Consider the following 15,915-nt stretch of genomic DNA (forward strand, 5'->3'; position numbering starts at 1 on the left):
ATCAGAACAGGGTAACAAAATAGATGAACACCAGAAAACAGGAGAGGGGAGAGAGAATAGAATAAATGAGGCTGAAGACAGAATTAGCAATATCAAGGATGAATTAGAGACAACTGAAAAAGAAGTAAGAGTTCTCAAAAAGAGATTAAGAGATACTGAAAACAACAACAGAGACCTATGGGATGACTTCAAAAGAAATAATATATGCATTATTGGCTTACCAGAGAATGAAAGAAAGGGAGGGAAAGAAAGCATTCTTCAGGCCATAATGGCTGAGAACTTCTCTAGTCTAGACAACATCAAAGATATAAAGGTTCAAGAAGCCCAGAGGATCCCAAACAGAATTAACCCAGACTTAAAGACACCACGACACATCCTATTTAGAATGGAAAGGAATAAGGATAAAGAAAGGATCCTGAAGACTTCAAGAGAAAAACAAAGAGTCACCTACAGAGGAAAACCTATAAGATTAGCAGCAGATTTCTCCACACAAACACTACAGGACAGAAGAGAATGGCATGATATCTATTGAATGCTCAATGAGAAAGGCTTTCAACCAAGACTACTGTATGCTGCAAGACTGTCATTCAGACTAGATGGAGGCATAAAACCCTTCTCAGACAAGCAACAGTTGAAAGAATCAACCATCACCAAGCCTGCCCTGAAAGAAGTTCTGAAAGATCTCCTATAAACAGTCAGACCACCATAAAGAGGCCATCTATCAGAACCCTCTAAAACTCTACAATTATGGAGTTGAAAAATCTTCATTTTTTGATATCAATAAATGTCAATGGCCTGAATTTACCTATTTAACATCACAGAGTAGGAAGATAGATCAGAAAACACAACCCAACAATATGTTGTCTACAGGAAACACATCTAACTCAACAAGACAAACACAGACTCAAAGTGAAAGGATAGAAAACTGTCATACAAGCCAATGACCCACAGAAAAGGACAGAAATAGGTCTTCTCATATCTGACATGACAGCCTTTAAAATAAATACATTTTAAAAAGATAGGGATGAACATTTAATGCTGAGAGAATCAGTTAACAATCAAGAGAACTTAACAATTATTAACATCTATGCACCCAATAAAAATCCATCTAAATACATCAAACATCTACTGAAAGAGCTACAGCAATATATTATCAGCAACACAGTCATAGCAGGGGACTTCAACACCCCACTCTCTCAACTTGACAGATCATCCAGGAAGAAAATCAATAAAGATATGAGGGAGCTAAATGAGGAGATAGATAAACTAGAACTAGTGGAAATTTTCAGAGTCATTCATCCCAAGAAACTGGAATACACATTTCATTCAAATCCACATGGGTCATTCTCAAGGACAGACCATATGTTAGGCCACAAAGACAGCATCAGCAAATTCAAGAGCATTGAAATCACCCCAAGCATCTTCTCAAACCACGGTGGAAGTAAACTAACACTTAACAATCAACAAAAGATTAGTAATAGTCCCCAAATTTGGAAGCTCAACAGTACACTCCTTAACAACTACTGGGTCAAAGAGGAAATCAAGTAAGAAATCAAATGTTTTGAGAGTTCCATGAAAATGAAGACACAAGCTATCAAAATATTTGGGACACAGCTATGGCAGCACTGAGAGAGAAGTTCATAGCCATACAAGCACACATTAGGAAACAAGAAGAAGCACAAATAAATAGCCTGATTGCACATCTTAAAGACCTAGAAGAAGAAGAGCAAAGGAATCTTAAAGCAACCAGAAGGACATAAATCACTAAAGTTAGGGCAGAAATAAATAACATTGAAAAATAAGAAAAACATACAAAACATCTACAGTAAATGTTTGTTCTTCAAAAGAGTGAACAAAATCGACAGACCTTTAGCCAGACTCACAAAACAAAAAAGGAGAAGACCCAAATAAATCAGATCATAAATGAAAGAGGAACTATCACAACAGACACCGTATAAATTCAGCATATCATACGAGACTTCCAGGAACAACTATATGCCACCAAGCTAGAGAACAAGGAAAAAATGGATGATTTCCTAGATACCTATGAACTTCCAGAATTTAGTAAAGAGTAACTAGATAACATGAACAGGCCCATCACAGCTAATGAAATTGTAACACTAATCAAAAACCTTCCCAAAAATAAAAGTCCTGGACCAGATGGTTTTACAAATGAATTTACAAAACCTTCAAAGAAGAACTAATACCTCTACTTTTAAATGTCTTCTAGAAGACTGAAGACACTGGAATACTCCCTTCCAGCTTCTATGAAGCCAACATCCCTTTGATACCAAAAGCAGACAGGGACACAATCAAAAAATAAAACTACAGACCAATATCTCTGATGAACATAGATGCTAAAATATTGAACAAAATTCTTGCCAACCGGATACAGCAGTATATTAAAAAGATTGCTCATCATGACCAACTGTGGTTTATCCTAGGCATGCAAGGTTGCTTTCATAGATTGTTCATTATGTCTAAGTGGGGTTTATCCCAGGCATGCAAGGTTGGTTTAATATACGTAAATCAATCAATGTGATTGACCACATCAATAAAAGCAAGACCAAAAACTACATGGTCATATCAATAGATACAAAGAAAGCCTTTGACAAAGTACAACGGATGTTTTGTAATCAAAACACTACAAAAATGGGAATAGATGGAAAATTTCGGAAGATACTGGATTCTATATATAGCAAACCCACAGCCAACATCATACTCAATGGTGAAAAACTGGAAGCATTTCCCCTCAGATGAAGTACTAGGCAGAGCTGCCCACTATCACCATTATTATTCAACATTGTGTTGGAAGTTCTTGCCATAGCAATTAGGTAGGAGCAAGGAAATCAAGGCATACAGATTGGAAGAGAAGAAGCCAAAATATCCCTATTTGCAGTTGACATGATATTATACAGCAAGAAGCTTTTGGAAATCATCAGGCAATACAGTAAGGTGTCAGGCTACAAAATTAACATACAAACGTCAATAGCATTCCTTTATGCAAACACTTAGAAGAAGTTGAAATCCAGAAATCAATTCCTTTTACTACAGTAAAAAAAAAAAAAACCAATAAAATATCTAGGAACAAACCTAACCAAAGAAGTGAAAGACTTGTAAACTGAAAGAAATGAGTCACTACTCAATGAAATTGAAAAAGACACAAATAAGAGGAAAGAAATTCCATGTCCATGGGTTGGAAGAGTTAACAGCTTCAAAATGAATATATTACCCAGAGCCATATACAAATTTATTGCTATCCCCATCAAGATCCCAGGCACATTTTTTAGGAGAATAGAACAAATGCTACAAATGTTTATCTGGAACCAGAAAATACCTAGAATTGCCAAAACAATCTTGAGAAGAAAGAACAGAACTGGAGGTTTCACACTCCCAGATCTCAAATTATATTATAGGGACATTGTCATCAAAACTGCTTGGTAATAGAACATGAATAGACACACTCACCAGTGAAATAGAATTAAGAGCCCAGAAGTAAGCCCCATACCTATGGGCATCTAATCTTTAATAAAGGTGCCCAGAATTAAATGGGTCAGGGGAGTCTCTTCAACAAATGGTGTTGGAAAAAATGGGTTGAAACATGCAGAACAATAAAACTGAAACACTCTATTTCACCAAATACAAAAGTAAATTCGAAGTGGATCAAGGACTTGGATGTTAGACCAGAAACTAACAGATACATAGAGGAAAATATTGGCAGAAATCTTTTCCATATAAATTTTAAAGACATCTCCAATGAAACAAATCTAACTACAAAGAAGACTAAGACAAGCATAAACCTATGGGACTACATCAACCTAAAAAGCTTCTGCACAGAAAAAGAAACCAATACCCAAATCAAGAGACCCCTCACAGAATGTGAAAAGATCATTACATGCCATACATCAGACAAAAGTTTAATAACAAAACATATAAATAGCTTGCCAAACTCAACAACAAGAAAACAAGTAACCCCATCCAAAATTGTGGGGATGACATGGACAGAATATTCACCACAGAAGAGATCCAGAAGGCTGAGAAACACATGAAAACAAGCTCCAAGTCTCTGATTGTCAGAGAAATGCAAATAAAGACAGCAATGAGATACCACCTCCCTCCTTTGAGAATGTCATACACCAGAAAAGCAACAAATGCTGGAGAGGCTGTGTGTTCAAAGGAACCCTGCTGCACTGCTGGTGGGAATGTAAATTGGTCCAACCTCTGTGGAGAACAGACTGGAGAACTCTCAGAAGGCTAGAAATGGACCTACCCTATGATCTTGCAATTCCTCTCCTGGGGATATATCTAAAGACCCCAACACACCCAAAAAATCTGTGTACACATATGTTCTTAGCAGCACAATTTGTAATAGCCAAAACCTGGAAGCAACCCAGGTGTAAAACAACAGATGAGTGGCTGAGCAAGTTGTGGTGTATATATACACAATGGAATACTACTCAGCTATAAAAAATGTGACTTCACCGTTTTCAGCCAATCTTGTTTGGACCTTGAAAAATTCATGCTAAGTGAAATAAGTCAGAAACAGCAGGATGAATATGGGATGATCTCACTCTCAGGTAGAAGTTGAAAAACAAGATCAGAAGAGAAAACACAAGTAGAACCTGAACTGGAGTTGGTGTATTAAACAGACGTAGAACCTGAACTGGAATTGGCATGTTGCACTAAAGTAAAAGACTCTGGGATGGGTGGGGGTGGGGGAGAATACAGTTCCATTAAGGATGGCGGAGGAGCTAGTGGGGGTTGTATTGTTATATGGAAAACTGGGAAATGTGTGCATGTACAAACTATTGGATTTACTGTCAAATGTAAAACATTATTTCCCTAATAAAGAAATTTTAAAAAGATATAAAGAAGTATTAATTTTTTAATAATCTGGGATCCAAAGGCAACACTATAGCAGATGAGATTTGTGATTTCCATTTTGGAAAATGCTAGTAAGTGTACTGTACATATATTCCAAGGGACCCTTGAATTTACTAATTTTTGCCTGAGCCTGACAATTAACATGCAGGTGGGACAAATGTTAATTGGGGAGTTAAATGTTATCTGTGGAGATGGTGTCAGGCTCAGAAATAGGATTAGAAAGTCAAAACCCTAGACCAGGGAGAACAGAAGCAACCAGTAGCACAGCTATATAGAAGATGCTGGGTATTATACCCCAAACCTTAACAAAGGGACTTTCCAAAGTTAACCCTATCACCAAATAATGTGACGATAACAATAACTATCCATTGTCTTCTTGAACCCTAAGACAACAGGAACCTCACATTTCCATTATAGAGCCTATATTTCCCCCAGTCCTGGAACCTTAGGATAGGGCCCACTTTCACGCATGCCTCTCCCAATCCATATCAAATAATATTGCATCCGCAGATCACAACCTAATCAACACAATGAGTGCCACCCCAACATGCTTCACTTCAGACTGTGACCAGAGACGTTAGGTGTGGAATGACAACCCTTCAGCTTCATCACTCGGGTGAGACCTTTCCTTTCATAGTGTTCTATAATTCCATTCCAGGTGGTCCACTCCCCAATAAAGTCCCCAAACCTAGATATAGTCCAGGTCCCCTGAGATAGAGCATAGGTTCACCCGTGCCCATAAACTATGGGAAAAATATATACCTGAAAGCAGAAGTACACAAGAGCCTGCAGGGAATACCCCCCAACGCTTCATCTGCACTATTCCAGTCTTTAGGTCCATAATTGTTCAACAATTTGTTTGGCTTTGTATGTTAACTCTCTTTTTAGCCACCAGGTTCCGGATGCCAGCAAGATGCTGACCAGACTTCCCTGGACAGACGACCCTATCAATGTGTAGTGGAGCTCTGCTTCCTCAGAGCCCCACCCTACTAGGGAAAGAGAGAGGCAGCCCATGTTCAGCGGGAAAGCGATTACAGAAGCCAGACCTTCCACCTTCTGCAACCCACAACGACCCTGGACTCATACTCCCAGAGAGATATAGAATGGGAAGGCTATTAGGTGAGGGGATGGGATATGGAGATCGGGTTATGGGAATTGTGCGGAATTGTACCCCTCTTATTCTATGGTTTTGTTAATGTCTCCTTTCTTAAAAAAAAAAGTTAAAAAAAACCTGACAATTTCATAGCAAAAAATAATATATATATATATGAAATAGGATTAGAAAGCTGGATCATGGAAGAGAGTAGCTCCCAAATCTGGGTCAAGTATATACATATCATTAACTTTAAACACTATCAATTTGATTGAGGGCTATATACAGTGCAGGAGCTTGCATAACCTCTGTGTTTATATAGGTCTGAGCTTGAATTCTATGGTTATAACTAGGAACATTCTAGGCTTCACCCATTGTCAGACCCATCTTCCTCGAGTGGGAGGATTTTGGCCCAACCTTCCTTTCGAGAATGGGGCAGTCCCTACCATTGTTGATCCACGTTGAGGTCAAGGTTCTGTAGGGGCCAACATATGGGTCCATTATGTTATTCCTGATGGAGATAACCAGTGGCAGTGAACAGAGGGTTTAGGCCTATCATGTTTGTGTGAACCCAAGGATTCCCTGATTAGGGCCCTGGGAGATGAGGTGGCCTAGTAGTAAGCAAAAGAGCCATCTGTTGTTTCACTTTTAATTGTCCTATAGTTCTAGGCTTTTCTGTTCTGTGTTTTTCATTATCTTATCTCTTCTTTTTGAGAAGTTTCTATTGATATATATTCAAGCTCATAGATTATTTCTTCAATACCTTCTTTTTTACTAATAGATTCATTAATACTAATTATTAATAATTCATTAATGATTCATTAATAATAGTGTTCATTTTTGCTATACTGCTTGTTTCTTTTTTAAAAAAAGTTGTTGTCTTTATTTATTTGATAGAGATAGTCAGAAGTCTAGAGGGAAGGGAGAGATAAAGATGGGGAGAGGAGAAAGACACCTGCAACCCTACTTCACCACTTGTGAAGCTTTCCCCCTGCAGGTGGGAAGCAGAGGCTCAAACCTGGGTCTTTGTGCATTGTAATGTGTGCGCTCAATCAGGTGGGCCACCACCCAGCCCCCATAATGCTCATTTCTAGAGCTTCCGTTTTATCATTTCTTAGAATTTTCATCTCAGTTTACATTACATCTGTGTTTTTATGTAGTCTATTTTTTCCATTAAAATCCTTTGCATTTTAACCAAGGATTTATTTGTTTGTTTATTTATTTATTTATTTATTTCCAGAGCATTGCTAGCCACAGCATTTAGCAGTGCTGGGAGCTAAACCTGGCAACTCAGAGGCTCAGGCATGAAAGTCTATTATGTGACTATTTTGCTATTGCTTCAGCTTGTCACAGATATTAAAACAATTTTTCTTTAAATTCTCATCTGACAATTTCAGCATTCTTCCACACCTGACTCTGTTCTGATGGTTCACCTTTACACTGTGTCTTCTGCTTTAAGCACCCTTTGTGATTTCTTGCTGAAAAGGTGAATATAATGTTCTGGCTAAATAGAACTTTTGCAGACATGCCTTTAGTAGCATAATGTGATGGAGAAGTGTTTAAGAGGAGAAGTGTTCTATAATCTCAAGATTTTATTTTTTTTGGAGACTGTAATCTTGCATTGAATTATAAACTTCATTAGTGCTTTTAAGTTTTCTCTTTCTTATGTGAGACAGGATGACTGGAGTGGGATATTTACCTTCTCTGAGTTGAAGATTGCCAGGCTAGCTTCACAGGCGGTAGAGAAAGACGACCAGGGACTCATGGCTGAGTGGTACGCAGTTCAGTCTTTATTCATTTGGAATGCAGCACAATCTAAGCTATCTCTAATCACAATCTTGTCCTTATATATCCTGAGGCAGAAGAGTCAGGTCCTAAGAGGATGTACGTAGGATGGGGGTAGGGAGAAGGAAAACAACGAGGATTAAACCAATGCCCTGGAGGCAGGGTAGTGCTTAGTTAACAGTGGTTATGTAAATAGAATACAGTGTTAAGCAGGGGGGATTAAACCAATGAAACAGAAGGGGTCTTAGAAGCAGAATGTAGGACCCCATTAATGTGTACTGGAGCTCTGCTTCCTCAGAGCCCCACCAATGTGGATGATAGCTGGGCAGTGATGACTGTGTGGGAAGATCTTGAGAACTTGTCTCATAGCGGGAAAGGCTTGGCCGTTGACTGTGCTAATCCAGCACAGGTCGGGTGACGAATCTTTATTCCATCTAGCACTGTGAAAAGAGCCTGGCTGTTTGGGATCGTATAATAGGGAGAGGTCATTCGCTGAAGCCCAGTTGGCTAAGATAGAGCCGTCAGCACGAGTGGAGGAATATCCCCAGTCTTGGTGATGACTATTAAAGTCTTCAACGTAAACGGCTGGGTGATTGGGGCTAGGCAGGACCTCATTATCCCATGAGGCACTGGGAGGCTTATGTACGTTGACGAGCTGAATAGTTCCAATAGTAATGGAGTCGTAGAAGGTCGAAGAGGCCGTATGATAAACGTCCGCAAGACACGATCTGGCGTAGATGGCTCGGCTGTGTTTAGGATGGAGATTATAGCATATTAAATCGAATCCACTGATGGTGAATCGAGCAGCTTCATCAACTGCTATATGTGTTTCTTGTAGGCAGATAACATCTGCCTGATGCTGTATCGCCAGTTGACCAATAAGAATGTGTTTGGCAAAGGACAGCCCCTCAACATTAAGTTGGAGCACTCGAAGAGCAAGACCAACAGCTTGAAAGCTGTCAGGAGCTGCTTGTTGCTGGCTTTGAAAGTGACTGGGATCCATGTGGATTCAGTCAGCTAGGAAGGATCTTCAGTTTCCCCAATGAATGGGTACTCATGGGATGCACCACAGGAAGGTCGATCCAATGCAACCCACATCCAATCATCCACATTGGTCTCCAGCTCCCACTGATTCTATGCTCGGAGAAACTAAGATGGAACTTTCGGAAAGCAAACTGGCGTCTGTTCAGTGATCTTACCAACAAATCTATTCCTGCAATTCCAATTAACTCTATCCCCTCTGAAGATTCCTACAGGGGCTTCCGCCAAGCCATCTTCAAAGCAGCTTCCCAAGCCATTCCTCGTGGGAGACGTGCTAACTATATGCCTTGTCTTGATGCTGAATGCGAGCAACTACTAAAGCAGTATGATGACTCAGGCGACCCAGATGTGGCTGACCATCTCATTGCCTCCCTGGATGCAGCACGCCAAGCCCGCTGGCAGCAACTCACGGAAAGTCTGAACTTCACCCACTCAAGTAGGAAGGCCTGGAAGCTTCTTCACAGACTGGGTGCCCGTAGCCAACCCCCTCCCGTCTCCCATCCTCCCGTATCTCCAAACTCAGTGGCCAGTCACCTAACTCAAGTTGGACATGCTAAGATCGACCCAGTCTGGAAAAGAGAAATTTCCCATGAGTGGTCATCCCACTTCTGGTTATCTTGTCCATCTTCAAAACTCTCTCCCTTTACACTGTTTGAACTGGAAGACCCTTTGAAGAGGGTTAAACCAGGAACAGCTGCTGGCTATGATAACATCATGCCAGAACTCATTCCTAACCTGGGTCCCGTGGCAAAGAAGTGGCTCGCTTCATTCCTGTCCCACATCTTGGAATCTGAGTCTATGCCCAAAGTTTGGCATCGTGCAAAGATTATAGCGGTTTTGAAACCAAAGAAAGACCCAACACTGGCCGCCAGCTATAGACCAATTTCTCTCCTTTCCATGTGTTACAAACTCCTCGAGAGGCTGCTTCTGTCACGTATTTCTCATCTTACAGAGAAATTCCTATCACCTGCCCCAGCTGGTTTCCGCCCAGGAAAATCTACCTGCGAACAAGCCCTGGCCCTCTCAACTTACATTGAGAATGGATTCCAGAAGAATTTAAAGACGGGTGCTGTCTTTGTTGATCTCACAGCAGCCTATAACACGTCTGGCACCGTGGTCTCCTAGTCAAGATCTCAAGATGCCTGCCTCCATGGGTGGCCAACACTATATCGTTTCTTCTCCAAAACAGAAGATTCTGGGTGCATCTGGGTGACAAGTCTAGCAGATGGAGACTTGTCTCAAGTGGCCTCCCCCAGGGCTCTGTTCTGGCTCCTACGCTATTCAGTATTTACATCAATGACCTCCCAGAAACTTCTTCAAGGAAGTTCATCTACGCCGATGACATCTGCTGTGCAACTCAGGCATCCAAGTTCCACATCCTCGAGGAAACACTCACGAAAGACATGTCTCTGATATCTGATTACTGTAAAAAATGGCGACTAATCCCTAACACTGCAAAAATGGTATCATCTGTTTTCCATCTACACCATGCCTCGGCCTCGCGTGAGCTTAATGTGCAGCCTGGCGATACGAGAATCCGGCATGAAGCCCAGCCAGTCTATCTTGGCGTTACTCTCGATCACACTCTGTCATTTCACAAACATCTCATAAAAACTGCAGCAAAGGTGGGCGCGAGGAATAACATCATTGCAAGACTGGCCAGCTCCTCATGGGGCGCGAGAGCTTCCACACTACGATCATCATCTCTGGCATTATGCTATTCCACTGCAGAATACTGTGCCCCAGTATGGTTCTGTAGCCCCCATGTCCACTTGGTCGATTCCAAATTATATTCCTCCAGGAGGATAATTTCTGGAACCATCAGTTCCACCCCGGTTCCATGGCTGGCAGTTCTTAGCAACATTGCCCTGCCAGATATTCGTCGGGATGCGGCATCATCTAAGTTCATTTCCCACGTCTACACTCGACCGGACCTGCCAATATACGCGGATATCTTCACCCACCCTGTCCAACGCTTGACGTCTCATCACCCAATCTGGTCCCCTATGCCTACACTGAACTTTTCTGTTCCAGTCTCTTGGAAAGAGAGTTGGCAGTCAGCTGAGGTAAAGAACAAACACCTCATCACAGACCCCTGCAAGCGTCAACCTGGCTTTGACCTAGCACGTTATGATTGGGCCCTCCTCAATCGCTATCAAACTTATAAGCTTATAGGCCATGGCCAGTGAGCCGCTATGTTCCATCAACGACCCGAATTGCCCCTGCGGCTACAGACAGACTATGACCCACATAGTCAATGACTGCCACCTCTTCAGATTCAAAGGAGGTCTCGAAACTTTGCATCAGGCTCAACCTGACGCTGTTGACTGGCTACGGAAGAAGGGCAAACTCTAGAAGAAGAAGAGTCCCACCCTACTAGGGAAAGAGAGAGGCAGGCTGGGTGTATGGATTGACCAGTCAACGCCCATGTTCAGCGGGGAAGCAATTACAGAAGCCAGACCTTCCACCCTCTGCAAGCCACAACGACCCTGGATCCATACTCCCAGAGAGATAGAGAATGGGAAGGCTATCAGGGGAGGGGGCAGAATGTGGAGATTGGGTTATGGGAATTGTGCAGAATTGTACCCCTCTTATTCTTTTTTTTTTTAATTTTAATTATTTTATTTATTTATTCCCTTTTGTTGCCCTTGTTGTTTTTTTATTGTTGTAGTAGTTATTATTGTTGTTGTCATTGTTGGATAGGACAGAGAGAAATGGAGAGAGGAGGGGAAGACAGAGAGGAGGAGAGAAAGATAGACACCTGCAGACCTGCTTCACCGCCTGTAAAGCGACTCCCCTGCAGGTGGGGAACCGGGGTTCGAACCGGGATCCTTATGCCGGTCCTTGTGCTTTGCGCCACCTGCGCTTAACCCGCTGTGCTACAGCCCGACTCCCATACCCCTCTTATTCTATGGTTTTGTTAATGTCTCCTTTCTTAAATTAAAAAAAAAAACCTTAAAAAACATAAAAAAAAAGAAGCAGAATTTAGAAGTAGACCAACAGAAGATAATTGAGGTCTCTGTGTTTTGAACACTTAATCAGTTCATACTCTTCAAGCTGTTAGGAGTCCTTGTCTTTCTAATTCCCAAACCCTCTCTTATTCACCCCCCCCACTTTCTTCTTCTTCTTCTTTTTTTTAAAGCAATTTGTTGATTCTTAAGATGTCAAACCAGTAGTTTTTAAGGTAGAATGTATAATCATGAGATAATTATTGTAAGCCTTGGATTATAGTTTGGTGGAGAAAGAAAGCTCTGGAAGAGACTTAGGATTTTTTTTTTTAACATCTCTGTACTAGTATTTTGTGGGAGAAGGAGTTGTGTTAAGGATGATGGCCCTACATTTCTTGGAGGGGTTATAAAATATTTATTTTTGCGAAATCAAACTTTTATGCTAAGAGAACAAGCTGTATAAAAGTTATTAATGACAATTTATCACAAGCACGAAGAGTCCCTAAGTGAAATGGCAGGCTTTACCCCCTCCTTTTTTGTTTTCTAATAGATCATTTTGGGAGGTTAATTTTAAGAATAACTAATGCCCTTTAGCAAGTTTTTTTTTCTTTTTTAAGAAGAATTACACTTGGCAACAAGATAAAACCATCTTGGAAAGTTTAAACATATCCAAGAAGACTCAAGTATTAAATCATTTTTCAATAGATGCAGTACAAATATGAAAGGGTGATCTGGATAAACTATTGTCATAAATTCACACAACCTGTGAATACTATGTCCTTTAGATTTTCTAGTGCTCATATTTTGGGTTATGAATTGGACACCGAGCAAATAAAGCATAGACTGCTGAATCTTTTATGGATCTTGGATCAAAAAGAGATACCCCTGCATCTCTTATAGGACATGTAGTACAAACCACACAGTGCAGCCTTTGCTTATTTACTGGATGGCTATCACCTATGAATGCTTTAGGACTCTCCTGACTCATGGAAACATAACTTCCAGATTTTATCACCTTGTTGAGTAATACTAACTAATAATACTTAGCCTTACATCTCTCCCAAACTATATGTGTGTGTGTATGTATACACATATGCCTTAAAGTATCTTTACCCTAAAGAAGATATCTCCATGATTCCAAATAAATGTGTTCCATCACATTTTTCTCTCAAAGGAGTCCTTAACACCTGGAAAAGACTTCTGTAAAAGAGCACTACCTTATAAGAGTCAGTCCATATCTATGATCTTGGTAAAACTAATGCAGCTTCCAATGGAGGGAATGAGATCATAGAACTCTAGTGATGGGAAAAGTGTGGAATTATATCTTATAATTTTGTAAATCAATACTAAATCACTAATAAAAGAGGAGCACTACCTCCATAGAGCTAGGTCTGAAACCCAGAACCCATTGGATGAGATGTTTCACTACATTTCTCTCTGTTCATAGTCATTAAGGAAAAAGTGCATTTTAAAGTTGATTAATTTCTTAGAAACAGAATTATTGGCTGTAATGGGAAATAAATGATAGGAAAAAATTTTTCTAGGTTTATAATCTTGTGCTAGTCTTTTCCTGTTTACAAACTGGAGTTTATCACTGACTTTTTCATTGCTGTTGCCAGGGACAGCATTCATCTCTCTGTGCCTACATTTTCAGATTGAAAAATTAATGATAGATATATAGATAGATAGATGATAGATAGATAGAGAGATAATAGATAGATACTTGGCACCAGCATCTGTCACCCACATGGAAAAGCAGGCACCCTCCTAGGTGAGCTACCAAGGATCACTTTTATTTTACTCTCTCCCTTTTTATCTTCCTTTCCCTCTCAATTTATCTCTGTCATATCAAATTAAAAAATAATAAGTAAATAGATTTTTTAAATATTATAGTACTCCTGGGAGCATGCTTGCTTTGCCATGAACGCAAGGCAGGTTTGAACTAGACCCCACCACCGGGGGGAGTTTTGGTTATGTGGTATCTTTCCCTCTTTTCCTCTGTCTCTTGCTCCCTTTTTTTCCTTTCATAATTTTTAAATTTATTATTGAGAGAGAGACAGAGATAGACACAGAACTAGACTGCTACTCTAGCATGTGTGTTGTCAAGGATCAAACTCAGGACCTCATTTGAGTATATTATGGACAGATGTTCTTTTCTTTTCTTATGTTTTTTTAAAGATTCAATTAATTAATTAATTAATTAATTAATTAATGAGAAACATAGGAGGAGAGAGAAAGAGCCAGACATCACTCTGGTACATGTGCTGCCAGGAATTGAACTCAGGACCTCATGCTTGAGTCTGATGTTTTATCCACTGTGCCACTTCCTGGACCACCAGATATTCTTTCCTAATCATTATAAAAGGTAGCATTTTTTCCCCTTTTGCTGTTTCTTGGGATTCATGGCTCTGAGTTCACTTTTTTATATTGATTTAATAATGACTGACAAGACTGTAGGATAAGACATGTACAATTCCATTCAATTCCCACCATCAGAGTTCCATATCCTATCCCCTCTGTTGCAAGCTTTCCTATTCTTTGTTCCTCTGGGAGTATGGACCTAGCTTCATTATGGGGTGCAGAAGGTGCAAGGTCTGACTTCTGTAATTGCTTCTCTGCTGGACATGGGCATTGGCAGGTCGATCCATATTCCCAGCCTATTTCAATCTTTTCCTAATGGGTAGGGCTCTGGGGATGTGGGGTTCCAGGACACACTGGTGTGATCATCTGCGTAGGAAAGTCAGGTTGGCATCATGGTTGCCGATCTAGCTTCATGGGTGGGAGACAGATGACCAGGGACTCATGGCTGAGCTGGGAAGCAGTATCTTGTTTATTAATCAGATACATCACCTTTTATGCGTCTCTTCACCGGAAGTAACAAGGGAAAGGAAATGACTAGGAGAGGGGGTGGAGCAAAAAAAAGAGTGAACATAACATAGAAAGCTTCCATCTAACCAGTGGGGATTAAACCAATACCCTGCAGGCAGGGTGGGACCCAGGTAAAACAGTGATTATATAAATAGACCACATTGTAAATAATACAAGTGAACCTAATGTGATGATCAAAACAGAAGGTCTTATAAGCAGAATTTAGAAGCATACCAACACATGGTAGCATCTGCAACTTGGTGGCTGAAAAGCACTAAAATATAAAGCAGAACACATTGTTCAATGATCAGGAACCTAAAGGTAAAAGTATAGCAAATGAGATTTGAGGTCTCCATTTTAGAAAAAGCTAGGCAGTCTATTTTAGGTATACCCAAAGGGGCCCATAACTTTACTAATTTTGCTTGAGACTGACAGCTAACATGCAGGTGAGCTAAAGGTATTGTCTGGGTAAATGGTGTCAGAGTTGGAAACAGGACTGGAAAGCTGGGTCAGGACAGAGAATAGTTCCAAGATATGATAAAAATATATAAATACCATAAACTGTAAATCTGATTGGTGCCCATGTCTGTTCATATTCACCACAAGGTCCTATGTAACCTCTGCATCCCTATAGGTCTGAGCTTGTATTCCATCATCTTAGTTAGGAACATTCTAAGCTACATTTATTTCAGGACCTATCTTCCTTGAATGACAGAATGTGTTGATCAAGCTTCCCTTGGAGAGTGGGCAAGACCCTACCATTGTTGTTCTACATTGAGGGAAAGGCTCTGTAGAGGCCCATAAGAGGATTTATGATGCTATTCCTGATGGAGATGACCAGTGATGGTGGAGAGAGGAATCAGTTAGAGGTCTAGGCCTATCACATCTATTTGTGAATTCCATATGTGAATTCCTTGACTAGGGTCCCAGATGAGGGGGTGGCCAGGTAGTGACCAAAAGGGCCATCATTAAAGTGTGCTGGTCTCTTGCCCTTATCCAGGTTTTATAGTCTTTCCTTTATCTGAGTTGGTTGGACTTAGAGTGATTGAAGGAAGTCTCTCTCTCTTTCTACCTAAAAATCATCATCATCACAATAAATTGACCAATAGTTGTGAAACCCCAGTTAGCACAGAAACAAGAGATTTCAATGGGTTTTATTAGCTATATTACATAAATATCACCATGGACACTTGTCAAAATACAAACTACTTATCCTACTAACTGAAATCTATATTTACTAAAGAATATTACTATACTACTTCTGTTTTTGTCATTATTGTTGTCATTTTGTCAGAG

The sequence above is a fragment of the Erinaceus europaeus genome, chromosome 1 (genome assembly GCF_950295315.1).
Source record: "Erinaceus europaeus chromosome 1, mEriEur2.1, whole genome shotgun sequence".
In the NCBI taxonomy this organism is placed as follows: domain Eukaryota; kingdom Metazoa; phylum Chordata; class Mammalia; order Eulipotyphla; family Erinaceidae; genus Erinaceus; species Erinaceus europaeus.